The sequence below is a fragment of the Anolis carolinensis genome, chromosome 5 (assembly GCF_035594765.1).
Source record: "Anolis carolinensis isolate JA03-04 chromosome 5, rAnoCar3.1.pri, whole genome shotgun sequence".
NCBI classification, from domain to species: domain Eukaryota; kingdom Metazoa; phylum Chordata; class Lepidosauria; order Squamata; family Dactyloidae; genus Anolis; species Anolis carolinensis.
Window position 1 is genome coordinate 67,424,037 of NC_085845.1, and position 16,660 is coordinate 67,440,696.

At 39.2% G+C, this 16,660-nt stretch overlaps 1 protein-coding gene across 50 annotated transcripts in view; it reads right to left on the minus strand.

Annotated features, from left to right (window-relative positions):
• The window catches only part of sorbs2 (sorbin and SH3 domain containing 2), a 241,249-nt gene extending 225,829 nt beyond the window's left edge, over positions 1-15,420 (minus strand). For 6 of the 50 annotated variants that reach the window (XM_062981428.1, XM_062981456.1, XM_062981444.1 and 3 more), the window contains exon 1: positions 14,783-15,364. The gene's annotated coding sequence lies outside the window, so the exon portion shown is untranslated. Of the gene's footprint in view, positions 1-14,782 lie in introns of all 50 variants that reach the window. The other 44 variants (XM_062981422.1, XM_062981430.1, XM_062981424.1 and 41 more) reach the window with 31 other exon arrangements.
• Between the last annotated feature and the right edge of the window lie 1,240 nt (positions 15,421-16,660).

The window sequence follows — 16,660 nt, forward strand, 5'->3', positions numbered from 1 at the left end:
ATTCTATATCAGGAGTAGGCAATACAGGGTGTAACAGATAAACCTTTTCTCTTCCGTAAACCATACCCTGATAAAGGCCAACCCTTTTGGGATCTAAACATTTCCTGTCTTTCCTTCACTTTCTGCCTCCAAAAGAGAAGAAGAAAGGGAAATGGCAGGGAGGGGGCTTGGGGAGAAGTTAGAAAGCCTGCCCTACAGAATGTTCAATTGCTGATCAATTCCTCTGTTTGCTGTGTGCCATAGGAAATGGTTAAGGGAGAGGCAGTGAGCAGGGTTATGCAAATTCCACACCAATGGAAAGAGAAAGGAACCCTGGGAGGTGTCTTTGGTGGAGGAAAAACAGAAAATCCAGGAGGAAATTGCCCCCAAATGAAAGTCTTTACTTCAGCATGTCGCTTGTGGAGGACATTGGCAGGGCTCTTGGACATGTTCATAGCGCTCTCTGTAATCTGCAATGTCCTTCAAGGGAGGGACATAGGTGGTTCCTGCTTAGTGGGAACTATAGCCTGTTTGTGGAAGTAGGACTCTGTCTGTGTGAGCTGACACCCCTGCAACATACACACATACACATTTTCACTTTTATTATGTGTATAGATTTAGCATTTAGTATATCCTTAATATTCTAAGCACTAAGAACAATGGACAGGGTTTTTTCTTTGTTCTTGTAGATTGATGAGTTAAGCCTCTTATTTAGATTCATGACTAATTTTCAACAATACAAATATTAAGTTTTTAAAAAAACTTTCATATATGAGGTTTCTATTCTGTAAAAACCTTACCATACAAGCTTTGCAACTTGGAGGAAGGAAAATATTTATATCTCCAGTCCTTTACACATTCTAGTGCCAGAAATAAATAATTTCTGCAATTCATGTGAACAAATAGTTCACAGTTGGCGTTACATGTCTTCACAGTTTTGATCTTGATCCCAATTTGACTTTCCTCTCATTTCACGTACTACATTTAAAAAAATTACAAGAGGTTTAAATCACCCTTGGGGTCACAGAAATATATTGTCTGAAGATTCTAATTATGGAGTTAGCCAAAACTACTAATTATTATTTCCAGCTGTTATAAGTGCAGAAATCACTGCTGCTTATAACGGGCTACTTTGAATTATGCATGTGGGCCCTGTATAGCCAGGACTTCTTGCATATGGAAAATAATATTACACTTACATACAGTATGAGCAAGACAGCAAGTTATTTGACTAGCAGCCTCCTAAGAACCAGTAATGTAATAAGTACCAATATCAGTTAGACAATTCTTGATCATACTTTAACCACTTTCATATACTTTAACTTCCACATCAGTTTGATGATTAATTCCTGATATTGACCACTCTTTTTTTCATAGTGATGACTATTCTAATATGCAATCATTTCTCTAGCTGGGTCTATTAATTTTTTGGAAAAATGTTAGAATGTATTGGAGATTAAAGCTCTACCTGATGGAGTTCAATCAGGAGGTAACTTTGATGTACATTTTCGAGTTATTTCATACAGTCATGATAATGCAGTTGAATTTTACAGCCGTGGACTTGCAAAGCTTCATCACACAAACAGACTATATTTCATGCTGGCATGTGTTGTTCCAAACAGGTGCAAATTTCAACAGAAATTTCTCTCAGGGCTAGTAGCCCTGAGAAATCTGTATGTATGTCTCAAATCTGGGAATTGTGTGTAACCAAGGCTATAAATCAGCTGACAAATGTCCGTATGAATCAGATGCTGTGTATTTTTTTAAAGCATGTGCAACTGCAACAAGGAAATTAAAAACCTCTCTTGTGCTTGTTTAAAGACAGGGCCAAAATCTCCACTGCTGATCAGGTTACATGATACTGTTTCAGTAAACTGACGCCAAAAGAAAAGAGGTCTCCTAGAGAACTCTGTATGCAGTGTAATCTGAAAGTATGTCAGGACTATGGGTGTTAGAAGAATGGCATGTTTATGGTCCAACTGTCATTCAGTGGTGAGACAGTGGCACTCTTCTTTGCTTCTTTTCATCATGCCCCACGCATTCACACACATTCAGATATGACCCTTTTAGCTGCTAGTAATAGTTACAGGGATTAAATACATGGAATTCTGCAACCAACCTGGAAAAAAAATAACAGCATAAAATCTCTGTTCTTCAGTGGGGGTAATGTGGGTCACTACTTCACACCTTGCTGACCCATTCAGCATTTTTCAGTCTGTTTAAGAAGTGCACTACACAATACTACACAATAGCATTCTTGGCAGTCTGCAGCAATCCATGGACCAAACAAAGGCAAAATCTTACTTCAAAATGAAACGGACAATGGGTAGCTCAGACTAATTCACTAGGCCCATGACAACAGTTACATTAAGTTCCCTGAACCTGCTGGGTACACCTTGCAGCTACATCTGCAGGAGAAAGGATAATGTGGAGGTATCTATACCCTTTGTTCACAGTGTGACTGCATGCATAGTGCTCTAAATATAGCTTCAAGTATCCTTTCATACTAGCAGTTATAGCACTATGATTCTACTTTGACCGCCATGGCAACGTGTGGTGTAATAATGGAATTTGTATTTAGAAAGCTCAACCAGAGAACTCTAGTACCTGATCAAACTTGCAAAACTCAGGATTCCACCGTATGTTGCCAAGTTAAAGTTAAATCACCATTTTGAAATAATAATAATAATAATTATAATTATTATTATTATTATTTTATTTTTATACCCCACCCCATCTCCCCGAGGGGACTCGATGTAGGCTGAAAGGGACCTAGAATCAGCAGAAAACATTTTTGACACCAGCAGTGCATCTTATCAGAGCTTTAATCACTGATTATAATTCCTATAAAAGACAACTATGGCACACTAAGTGACACACTAAGAATGAAACTGAGTCTCTTTCCTTTTTGCTTACATAGTTTGGATTTTGGGCGCTATTCCTACATAGGAGACAGTCACACCTGCTCATCTCCAGCAACTTTTTTACACTGATCTCCCAGAAAGAAGGTAAACAAACAGAATCTTCCATTGAAGTCAACTGAAACGTCTTCCAACTTTGTTTGGCCCTATTTCAGAATGGACATAGGGGAAATTTATACTTCCCATACCTTTACAGGATAGTCATACTCCTTGCTGTGACTTGTAAGCTAAAAAGGAGACAAAATACACTACTAAATATTTATGGTGCAGTTCAGCTCACAAGCTTCATGATGTTGAGCGATCATACTGGGAATGATTTTTCTATCCTAGAGGGTATATCTTCCCACTCTATGTTTATACAAAGCCTGACAGTATTTATGTTGCAACAACATGCAAGTTAAAACCAGGGGCATTGGTGTTTATATCTTTGAACCTCTTCCCAAATGCATACTTCCCCCTACTGTGATTTCCACATCAGATCATGCTTCTGAAAGGCAGATCATTCAAGATGCCAAAAATAGTTTCACACCATCCTGTCATTCTTTGAGAATTAGGAAATGGCCACCTTCGGTGCATTTTTTAAAGCTTAGAATGCTGCTTTGAAATATTTACTCAGAAATTTAGAACTGGTCCCTTTCGAAACTACATCATATCTCCTGACCTTCAGCTCTAGCTGTTGTTTCCTCGCATCAGGCACAGGCACATTTGTCCTATAAATTAACAGATCTTCTGACATAGATTGCTTTTACAAGCCTCCGGGGGTTTGATTCCCTTCCCCCTCCCCAGCGTGAGCACTGCTGGTATTGATTCTGTTTATTCAGTACTCTCTCTTCTTCACTTTTCCCTTCCATTCAAGCATGTCTGTTTTAAAAATTCTTTACTAGGGGCTCTGGAAACATGGACACAGCACAAAATGCATTTTAACCAGCTGTAATTCAAGAAAGCTTGACAGCACAGGTTTCACTGGGGCAATAGGGACATCTACTTGGCAATGAAGGTGTCATGTAAAAGCAACTCTTTTGTTTTAATCTGATAAATTAGAAACAATACTAGAATAATATTGAATTAGATCACAACCTATGCTCACAGTTTAGTAGAAAGGTTATATTCAGAGCTTTTTAAAAATTGTAGAGCCAAGTAGTGCACTTCAGATTTTAAGAAATAACTAACACAAAAATAAATCTAACATCTAGGATTTGACTACAGAATATTAAATTAACAGCTACATCTAGATTACTATTCTCTGGAAAATGGTGTCAAAACATTTTTAAAGTGAGCAAATCGAAACAATGGTCAGAAACATTTTAAAAGCATATCCATAGATTTAAACATAAGTTAAGCATACAAATATGAAAAGAAAAGTCTTGATGTGTGGCATCATAAACAGGCATAAAGCAACTGAAAAAATATAGTTCATATTCTCCTCTCACAAAATATAATTGACAAAACTTTCTTTGAAGCCATGTATTTTGGGGAGGAGAATGAGAAGGCATGAGATTCACTACCACAGAATGGCCAAAACACTCTTTTGAAAGGAGTTGTAGTGATTTGACGTTGGATTAGAAGCAAAGTTCAAATCTCTGCTCAGCTGGGTGATCCTGGGCAAATCATACTTTCTCAGCATCAGAAGAAGGCAAACCCTGCCAAGAAAACCCTATGATAGGTCTCTCTTAGGGTTGCTACACAACAGAAACAACTTAAAACCACACAAAAATGTATGTGCCTTCACATTTTTTCTGACGTATGAGAATACTAGGTGAACTATCTCAGGGTTTTCTTGGCAAAATATTTTTAGAAATATGCCATTGTCTTCCTCTGAGGCTGAAATAGTGAGACTTACCTAAAATCACCTAGTGGGTTTCTATGACAGAGTGAATGTTTTAACCCCATTTTCCATCGTGCTTAAACCACTACATCACATTGGCTATGTAAATATTCTAGCTAGAAGGAAGTAATTTATCTCACAAAAGTTTACCGCTTACAGCACAACACCATGCTTATTCAATGAGAAGCAAGTCAAGCTGAATTCAGTTGGGCTAACTTCTAGAGTACATATAGGATTGCAGATGAAAAAAATGAACTGCCTACTCAACAGTTATCAACTTTTTTGTGTGTGAATATCACGTTTGACAAGTAAGCCGGCATTGGTTTTAGTGCACACTTCTGCTTTGCTGGTCTTCACCCTGGGGTATTTCAATATCTGTACTGAAATATCTCCAAGGAATCCACAAATGAAGCATACACTTAGGCAAGCAAAAAAGAACTTGGGTGTGCCCCCTAGATTTTCTTTTTTAAAAGACCAAATTTTCACTGCATAGTAGGTCACTGAGACACAAAATGATTGTGCATGGCTTACATGAGAGTCATAATTAAGATATATTTTTAAAATATATACTATGAGGTATAATGAAGTACAGTACAACCCATGTATCCATGAAGGACACATTCCACCTGAACTCATGGATAATAGCAAACTCTATAATTTTACTATATTTGGACTGGAAGCAACCACAGAATCACACTGGAGGATGTAGAGAGGCCCACAAACACTTTCAGGGGAAAATATGGATAGGTAAATATGTTCAGCCCAGAACTGCAGATGAGGAATTCTTCAATTTCTGGAAGCCTACTTTATCCTCAGATTGGATAATATCTGTAGATAAAGGAGGCTTCCAGAAATTGAAGAATTCCTCATCTGCAGTTCTGGGCTGAACATAAATCCTGCTCAATATAACATATCCCATGATGTTGGCAAGGCATCTCACTTGAAACACTTACTTGCTAGCACTATAAGGGCTGGAATTTGGCTGCAGACTTTGGAGCATTTACCACATCTCCCTTCTCACTAACAAGCAAAAAGTACTAGGTCTGGTACAATCATTCTGATGCACAAAAATAATTCTCTTGTAGATTGGAAATACCTTAGGTCATCAGTAACATAACAGGAAAGTATATCATTTGTTCTGTTCTATTACTTTTCTATACATTGTCTTCTATTCTTTCACCCTTCTATGAGTTATCATTCTTTTACATTCATTTTTGCCAATCTTTCAGTTTAACCTAAAGCATTTCTAGAAATTAATTTCAAAAGGAGTAAGCAAACATTTTCAAGGTACACCTTGCATCTCTTATTCCTTTATATGGTTTATGCAGACTGATACGACAGCAAGAACAACAACAACAGGTCACTGCACACAACCCCTTGTGCATACTGCTCGCCTACAAGAAAAAAGAACAGAAAATATGGCAAACTGTGCACAGAGACTGAGCAATGTCCAGGAAGCAAAAACAAAAGGATGACAAAATCCCAACACATGTTTGCAGAGCAGTACAGACAATCCAGCAATTAGGAACCAGAAAATCCGGTGAGGTATTTGGATTGGAAGAATGCCAAAAACATCCTTAATTAAATGACATCTTTAAACTTGGTTCTATGAAGTTTGTGTGAATGAATCTTTTGCTTTTTGTATAATAAATAAAGGCTCAGAACATATGTTAAACGGGATTCCAGCTATTCCAAGTTTTATAACCACACTGAAGCTTTTTCTAAAAAGGCTGATTATAAATCCACACGAGAAACAGATTTAGGTTAGTGTTGCAAAACAAACAAAATATTTTACAATCTTAACAGATAAAGGAAACAAAAAGCTACAATGATTACTATGTGACAAACTGCAAATAGGAAACATTTCTCTTTTTCATGGACCATGCTTCAGGGTTCTTGAGGTTACCAAACTATTGTACACAGACATACACTTCCTGAGTTGTAGTACTAAATCTGTAAGAACAATGCAGAGTGTGAGGATATGAAGAGGGTCTGGCATACCTTCCTTTTTGAAACTAAGTTAGCAACAATGCTGACTACTTTCTGATGCCAGATTAAAACACATGGTTTCTCAGACTCTTTTGGGACAGTTTTAAACTATTTTAATTGATAAAGTGTTTCATTTGTGTTGATGGTCTAAATTATACCTACTTGTTCAAAGTTGTTTTGAATTGATTTTATCTTTGTTCTACCAGGAGATCCTGTGATACAGGGCAGAATACAAATACGTATTTTAAATTTCAAAATGTGTAAACGCTGTAAACAATAGGACAAGGGAATGGGATAAGTGCAAGGCTATAACCATGGGACGAGGGCATGGGATGAAGTGCAATGCTGCATAACAATTGCATAGATCAACTAGGGCAGGGGTTCCCAACCTTTGGGCCTCCAGGTGTTTTGGACTTCAGCTCCCACAATTCCTAACAGCTGGTAAATTGGCTAGGATTAGTGGGAGTTGAAATCCAAAACTCCCCGGCAGATAACAGGCAGGTAAAATTTCTTATTTAAATCCAATTTTTCATGAAGGGTTTTTTTTTTAAAAAAAACAACTTACAAGTTAAAGTGGAAATGAGATGGAATGAATAAACACATCCAAAACAAATGCAAAGCATAAAAGACCGGTCTATCACCTCTAGGTACAAATGGGATCTGCAAATAAATGTTTAATGTGTTCTTAATGGTTATAGGTGATTTTAACTATTTCTTTTAACTATTCTATGTTTAATTCTATTTTAATGCTTATAGGTTGTAGGTTTTAAATAGTAATTTGTGCTGGTTTTAGTCTTGTGAGCTACTTTGTGTCCCATTAAAGAGCAGAAAGTGGGTTATAAATAATAACAACAAAATGCTACAGTATTTTGGTCTGGAATGGAGTGTTCCAGAATGGAATATTCACTTCATTCACTGCATTTACTGCTCCTAGTTTTCCATGTTGTGTTGTCCCAATAATCAGCATTACATGTCTGCTGAACATGTTCTGTCCTTGGTTGGTTCCCCAAGTTTTGTTTGTATTTCTACAAACCCTCTCCTCATATCTCCAGCTTGTTGATCTCTCCCTTTTGTACCTGAATAGCTTAGCTGTGCCAGTGTAAGGCTCCTTAGCAATACGTAAGATATATGGTTTTAGGAGAACTTAGATGATTAAAAAGAATTCCCTAGAACATTCTCTTGAGTAAACTATGGGCATATATCCAACACACAGTCTAAATATTAACTTTTTGCAGAGATTGCCGTGAGTGCTATTAAATACACACTTTCAAGTGTTATTGACTGGATTTCGGCAACATATTTTTACCTGTACAAAGGCAAATGGATGTCACATGACCTATATGATATGGGTCTTTAACCAGGACTGACTGGCCTATTAGAAAGGTTAGAATTTGTCTACCAAAGCAATTACTCATCCAAGTAGGTCTCTTCACACCTATCCATTACTACCACCCCTATGTTCAGTCACAATGAAGTCTGAGCCTATAGCACTCAGCTGGGAGGATATGCTCAATGCAGACCGGAAACGATAGTATATTAATTACACATAGAAAACCAATCGCTTCATTGATGTCAGGATTAGATGGACTGGCATCAAGGAGAAATCATTAAACATATCAACTGTCAACCAATAAAAATAATAATTCCTCTCTGCCAATATAAAAACTTCTCTTCTGAGGCATTATTTACGGAATTATATCCCGCCCTCCTTACTGCAACTCAACTTTAACAAATGCTACAGATCCTATTTCTCCCTCCCCACCCCCCAATAGCTGATATTTCAATACAAAAACCACATATTAAATGCTTACACAGATCATGAGTACTTTGGTTGTCACTATGGAAGACAATGAGAAATTAAGGATGCCGAGTTCTCTCATTGTGGGTTTTGAGCTGAATTTAGATGTAAGGGTGAACTCTTTCTAAATGGGAGCCCATCAATGTTTTCACTTTATTTACTCCTCCCTCTTTTTTGTTAGAGCACAGCAGGTTAATCCTAACACACAAGAGAGACAAAGACAGTAGCACCTAGAGACAGAGTGCAGCACTGCAAAACATGACAATAATCATCCCCACACAAAAAAGATAAATGGCAAAGACTGACTCCTAGTGACCCTTTGTAAACAAAGATCTCCCAAACAATTGCTTCTTTCCAAATGCTTTATGGTAAGGGAGGGCAAACCTCCCAAAGAGACCAAATTAATTTTTGTTGAGCTACGAAATAAGAATAAAATGACAAAGAATCTTATGAGAACAAAAAAGACTATTTCGTGCAGTCACAAGAAACATCTGTGCTCTGTGGAGAACAGCAGGATACTCTAGATATATAGATAACAGCTACAAAATTACTAAGGCCTCTAACCATGTAAACTCACATCAGTTTTAAATTGTTGTACATTATGGGAACTAAAAGTCTTCCTTCATCTTAGCATTGGCTGTTACTGGCTACTGGCATTCTAGCTGCACACGGATGTGTGACAAACAAAAACAGACTTTAAGATGTATCTTTAAGAATTCTGTCTTTTTTTTTAATTTACAGATATAGAAAACTATACATGATCATAAGATTCCATTCATGCCCACCCATGCCAAGAGCTGGCCAAACAGGTAATGTTGGATAAAAGAAAATGCAGATCGTTTACTAAAGCATGCAAAAAATCACTTGTAATTGAGTCATCTGCACTGTTTCACTGATACCTGAATTGGACTATGCTAAAGGACATAAATGATTGTGAATAAATACAGAGAATAAGGAAAGGTGAAATTTCATTTGGTCCAGGATTGTTTCAAAGAACTTGCCAAAGTTTAGAAAGAATCAACTCACTGGAACGAGTCTGATAGTAGAAAAAGAAATCAGAATGTTGAAGAAAGTAAAACTGGCAGAGTCATCCATCCTTAATAGAGAAACTGTTTCCTACTAGACATGATGGACGAACTGGGTATTTGTATCTTTGAGTTTTCAGGCAGATTTACTACACCAGAAGCACCTCAGTGTTGAGAGTTCAGAGGAATTATTCCTTGCATTGGGATGGTGGGGATAAGAAAACTATGCACATCGCTTTCAGTTACTGAGAGGAAAGGCAGGCATAAGTCGAACAGAGTCTCATGATCCCGTATCTAATTTATACCTAGCTTTCAATCAGTTTGACTGCTTAGGCTGCATCTGCACTGCCAAATAATGCAGTTTGAACTTCATTGTATAATCAGTGTAGACCCAAACAATGCATTCAATGCAGTTTAAACTGAATTGTTTGGCAGTGTTGATCTAGCCTAACTTTACTACAATCTGTCACTCATTCAGTTTTCTTCCAGCCCAACTCCAACCATGGAATGAAGCTGAGGGAGGAAAAATCACTAGAGGTAACAATATACTATGAAGCAAGACAATGGAACGGAAACAGTGCAGTTTTCCTCAACTGATTACTCTTTTATGTGCAAATCATAGGCTCCCTTTCAAGTTTTTCTTTATATGGCGAACACAGTTGGCACATGACTGAAATACATAAGGTCGAATAAATAACCTGAAGTAAATGAGGCAAAAGAGGGGAAATGGAATCTAGTTTCACCCTTTATCTCTGGATTCGATATCCCTGGTTTTATTTATCCGTACTACACAAAATATATACCCCCAATAAAATGTATGTGGGCTTTTCTAGGTCCTCCAGTGCAATTTTTTGGTACGATTCCAGATCTAGTCAAAAGATGGGGTTTACTATTGGCCATGGTTTCAGGTATCCATGAGCAGTCTAGGAACCTATTCCCTGTGGATACAGGGATTGTACTGTATACTATTTATAGGTCAAACCAAATAGCAACTCACAGGCACCAAATGGAACAGATTTTTATTGCCTCTCTCTGGAAACTTTTAACAGTGAATTCAGGAGTGGATGGTTGGAACCTATGCCAATGAAGCTGGGTATTTTCTCTAAACATCCTGACCTCAAAGGATGGATGAGGGCAAGGGCTCTGATTGTTAATTGCTGGTGAAAAATACCTGAGTAGGCTAGGAGCCACCTGGGACCCTTTGTCCCCAAATTTTGAAGGCCCTTCCAAATCAAGAGCAATTCTTTAGTGCTTCTTACAAATCTGCAAATGAAATATGAAGTGGCATTGTGATCTCAAGGCTTCTCTGTGTGCCTGAAGTCTTATATAAGATAAGACCCTAATTTCCTTTCCTCCAAGTGATCTATCATACATAGAGGGAATGAACAAGTGGTTGCCAGGAAGCAGTTTTTCAATAAGGGGTGCAGTGAACATATTGGGATCTGGTATAATACAGTCTACCAGAATTGTACTTCCAGTGCACAGAGCAGCTCTTAAGACTCCAATGTTTTTTATCTGGTTGAAATCACGGCACAGAAGAAAGAAGTGAAGCCATGTAACAGTCCTTTGTGATTGGACTATACCTCCCATCAGCCCCAAGGAGTCAAAGATAAGAGATAATGGGAAATGGAATTTAACAGAATCTGGAATACCACCAATTCAGTATTCCTAATCAACATATATCCCTTTAAATATTGTTATTTTTGGAATCTCTTGGTTGACCCTTACCCAAGCGTGACAAATTTCCCAGCAACAAAGGCACTTCTGTGTAGAGATTAAAATGTAGAACTCACTACCCAGCATGTTTGCACAACAGCAAACTTCACACATTATGTTCCCCATTAATCCTTCTGTGAAAATGTCTTTGGAATTCTGTAATGTCTGGAGCACGCTTGGCATTGCCAGCAGACCTGGCACAGAAGCGTATGCCTAACCACAGGTTAAATAATTGATAGAATCTATGTGATACTCGAAAGAATGATACAGTGAAACCAAGAGGGACAAGGTCAAGTCCTACTCTTCCTAGACACCTTGAAACATATGGGGAAGAAGACAAGAAACATTAAATAAGCCTAATCAAGTGCAAGGGGAAGAAAGTAACAAAGACAACACAAAAACAAGTAAGAGATTGGGTAAACAAAAGATCCTAGAAGTGAATCTGAACTCTAACCATGATGTGTACAGCCTGTACCAAGATACATAATATATACTACATACATACATACATACATTCACACACACACATATACATACATGCATGCACACACACAGACATATATTCATACAGTACTGCAAAGATATCTGAAAGCATATTGGACTTTGACACTCTCATTGCTTGCTTCACCGGCACATAATGCCACCTTTGTTACTAATTGACGCACCGACAGGCACAGGAGCATGTAATGTTTAATCTAGTAGTCATTCTTTTATTTCAGTATTAAAATTACCCTGTTGTTCTTTGAAAACCAAAGAGACTTCCAATAAACTGAAAGCACACCCAGCATTCCAACAGTATTCTAAGCAGCTGCAAATCATGATATTATGAAAAAGAAACAGGGAGCAACCATAAAACACTACCAGTAATCTGGTATTTTCTATACATTAAAACCTTTTAAAAATGCATATATCTGCTTTGTCAACAGTCATATTATCGACCAGGTTTGTGACGTCTTTCAAGGAACAATGATGGCAGGAATAGGGAACCTATCAGATTTTTCCCATTGCAAGATCCTTCTGTTTTGCTGTCTATAGATGTTCAGTGTGTGTCTCTTTAATTTCCTTTGTCCCCATGGCTCTTGATAGTGTTTCAAAGGAATTCACTCACTAATTCTGGTCTGCTTAGCTGCATTCTTGGTCCATGTGGAGGGTTGTCTTTCTTTCTTTTATGTCATCTCTAAGCTGAGACATAAACACACACACAACAGGCACACTGTGCTGTTGTGAAAGCTGAATGTGCAATGTGGGAGCATCTTTGGATAGAAGGAGGTGTGAGGAAGCAGCTTCTCCTACCTGTGATGGGTGCCGGCTGGGGAAACTCATCCAACCCAGCCATAAAACCAGTGCGGACATTGCTTTTTCCCTTATGACCTACATATGAGACAATGCAAATACGAGGCAGGAACAGGAGTGCAGGAGGGCGGCGGTGTGCTTTTAATCGTGTTACAACCACATTAGCGCCCAGCGTAATGTCAACACTGACAGGAGAGACTCAGAGATTTAAGCTTTGGTGAGGAAAGGAGGAAAAATACATTCTAGAATACCGATGTCTCATTGTTCAAAAACGTGGTTTATGAAACAACAACAACAAGGTGTGCCTCAGAAAACTATAGGGATAAGTACATGTAAAAGACGAGGGAGATTTCAGAAGTAAATGCTAGATGTTTCCAATATGCATCAAAGAATGCTTTCTTGGAGAGAAGAAGAAACAGTCACCCATGCAAATGAACAGATACAAAGAACTTTGCAGGGTGGGGGTAATGTATTGTGTCTTGCAACTGATGTCTATCTCCAGCAAGTGATGAATGTGTCGAGCAAGTGGAGCCTATGTTCTGCAAGAAATGTCTATGTCCAGCAAGTAATGTACTGTATATGTCCTGTGAGTGATGCACATGTCATCAAGGAATGTGTATATCCGGAAAGTGATATAGATGTCCAGTGAGTAATGTATATATCATGTGAGTGGTTATATATCATCAAGGAATGTGTACATCCAGGAAACGATATATATATCCAGGAAGTAATGTGTATTTCTTGTGAGTGATGTATATGTCATCAAGGAATTTGCATTGCCAGGAAGTGGTATAGATGTCCAGAAAGTAATGTATATGTCATCAAGGAATGTGTATATCCAGGAAGTAATATATATGTCCTGTGAGTGATATATATGTAATCAAGGAATGTATATATCTAGGAAGTGATACAGGCGTCCAGCAAGTAATGTATATGCCCTGTGAGTGATGTACATGTCATCAAGGAATGTGTATATCCAGGAAGAGTTATAGATGTCCAGCGAGTAATGTATATTTCCTATGAGTGATGTACATGTCATCAAGGAATGTATATATCCAGGAAGTGATATAGATGTCCAGAAAGTCATGTATATGTCCTTTGAGTTATACACATGTAATCAAGGAATGTGTATATCCAGGAAGTGATGTAGGTGTCTAGAAAGTAATGTATATGTAATGTGAGTGATGCATATGTTATGAAGGAAAGTATATATCCAGGAAGTGATATAGGTGTCCAGAAAGGCATGTATATGTCCTGTGAGTGATGGTACATGTCATTGTGGAACGTGCATATCCAGGAAGTGATATAGATGTCCAGAAAGTAGAGTCTCACTTATCCAACACTCGCTTATCCAACGTTCTGGATTATCCAACACATTTTTGTAGTCAATGTTTTCAATACATCGTGATATTTTGGTGCTAAATTCGTAAATACAGTAATTACTACGTAGCATTACTGCTTATTGAACTACTTTTTCTGTCAAATTTGTTGTATAACATGCTATTTTGGTGCTTAATTTGTAAAATAATAACCTAATTTGATGTTTAATAGACTTTTCCTTAATGCCTCCTTATTATCCAACATATTCGCTTATCCAACATTCTGCCGGCCCGTTTATGTTGGATAAGTGAGACTCTACTGTATATGTCCTGTGAGTGATGTATATGTCATCAAGGAATATGTATATCCAGGAACTGATATTGATATTCAGTGAGTAATGCATATGTCCTATGAATGATGTATATGTCATCAAGGAATATATATTTGCAGGAAGTGATGTAGGTGTTCAGAAAGTCCTATGAGTGATGGTACATGTCATCAAGGAATGTGTGCATCCAAAAAGTTATATATGTCCAGAAAGTGGTATATTTGTCTAGCCAGTGTAGTAAACATCCTGTAAGGAATAGATGTGTCCTGCAAGTGATGTCTATGTCCAGCAAAGGATGTATACATCTTGCAAGTGATATATATGACTTGAAAGATAGATAAGAGCTGGCATGGGCAAACTTCGGCCCTCCAGGTGTTTTGGACTTCGACTCCCACAATTCCTAACAGCCTATCGGCTGTTAGGAATTGTGGGAGTCGAAGTCCAAAACACCTGGAGGGCCGAAGTTTGCCCATGCCTGCCATAGAGGCACGGTTCTGGAAGAGAGACAAAGTGGAGGGAGAAAGAGAGACAGAGACAGGGAGCTAGAGAGAGATACAGAGAGAGAGAGGCGGGCAAACAAAAGCTTACCTCTCTGCCTCAGAGCCTCCTCAGCCTCCGACTAAATCCCCAGCCAGATGCTCAAGAGCAAGAGCAGCGCGCAAACCTGGGTGAGAGCGCGCGCGAGGAAGCGAGGGAGCGAGCGCGCGCCTTGTCCTTTCTTCTTTTCCTTATGGCAGTCCTGGGAGTCCGCACCTGCTGGCGCGCTCTCTCTCTGTCGCTAATAGAAAGCCTTCTTTCTTCAGTGCTTTCGCTTCAAACAGCAGAAGCAGCAGCAGTAGCAAGAGAAGGCTTCAGACAGAGAGAGCCTGGCTGCTTGGCCACTCCTCTCTCTCTCTCTCTTTCTCAATCTCTGTCTCGGAGGCTGCTTTTTTTTTTTTTTGCTGAGCGAGAGCGCGCGCGAGCGAGCGAGCCAAACCGGCGCGCGCACTCCCTCCCTCCCTCTCTCTCTCTCTCACACACACACCCTCCCACTCACACACAAAGCCGGGAGAGAGGAGGTGTCTCGCGCCTGTCAGGCTGCCCGCGTTCCTTCCATCCACCTTTTCCCTGCGCCTCATAGAATAGACAGGACTTTCCTTGCCTCACTTTCCTGCACACAGACAATCAATCAATCAATCAATCAATCAATCAATCAATCAATCAATAAATAAATGCCTCTGCCTCCACCTCCCTTTATTCATATGTGCGCGTGCCTTTGTTTACTCCACGGTTAAAGATTCTCACTCTCTCTCTCTCTCTCTCTCTCCCCCCCCCCCCTTTACAAAAATGGCTGGTCCTGCTGCGTGCTTTCAGCAGCACTGCTGCAGACAGCACAGCACAGCACAGCACAGCAGCGCGCGCTCAAGCTCCCTGAGCTTTTCGTCGCCATGGCAACCACCAACAGACCTGGCCGCCAAGCATGGCCGGTCAGGGGAATATTTATCATCAGTATATTCTTATTCCTCTTCCCCATCAGCGCAGATATTTGGGGTATATGGACTTGTAAGAAAGGTATCCTTAGCTGGAGATGTTTGAATCTTGTCTTCCGCATGAGATGTTTTTTTAAAAAGAAAAAAGGTAAAGGTAATTAAAGGCTTTCCCTTGACATTAGGTCTAGTCGTGTCCGATTCTGGGTGCTCATCTCCATTTCTAAACCGAAGAACCGGCGTTGGCCATAGAGCCAACATGGAGCGCCATTACCTTCCTGCCAGAGCGGTACCTCACATTTGCATGTTTTCAAACTACTAGGTTGGCAGAAGCTGGGGCTAACAGCAGGAGCTCACCCTGCTCCCTGGATTCGAACTGCCAACCTTTCGGTCAGCAAGTTCAGCAGCTCAGCCTAAGTCATGGGGGCCGGGGGGGCGGGGCGGCCATTTGACCTGGATTACAACTGGAAACTAAGGTATCTACCACTGGTTCATCTAATCCAAGCCCTGCCAAAGAAACAATGGAACAAAAGCAAAGAGAAGAAGCTGTTTCATTGGACTTTATATGAACAAGACTGCTTCTGATGACCAAGTGAAAGCTCAATTAGTGCAAAATCCACACTCCGCTGCCAGGAGATGTATTTCCTATGAATAAGAAGAGGCACTGAAGTTTTCAACCCCAATGGTTCAAGAGATTTCCCTGGTTAGTTACTCATTTCCTGTACAAGGGGCACTCTGTAAGTACAGTGTGATGTTTGGAAGAGAAGTTGAGGAAAAGATGCTCATCAGAAGTTTGGTGCATTGGTTGCTAAACCATTTGTGAGATGGAAAAATGCAATAGAAATTTTCAACTGACACCAAAAAAGAGTACCATCAGAACAACTTGTGTTTGGCTGAAAACTTCTTGCTAATTCACAGTGGTAAATGTCTTGACAACTAAGAAGAGAGAAAGCAGAAGAAAGAAATAAGACAAAAGCAGAAGAAAACAGAGAGAAACTTC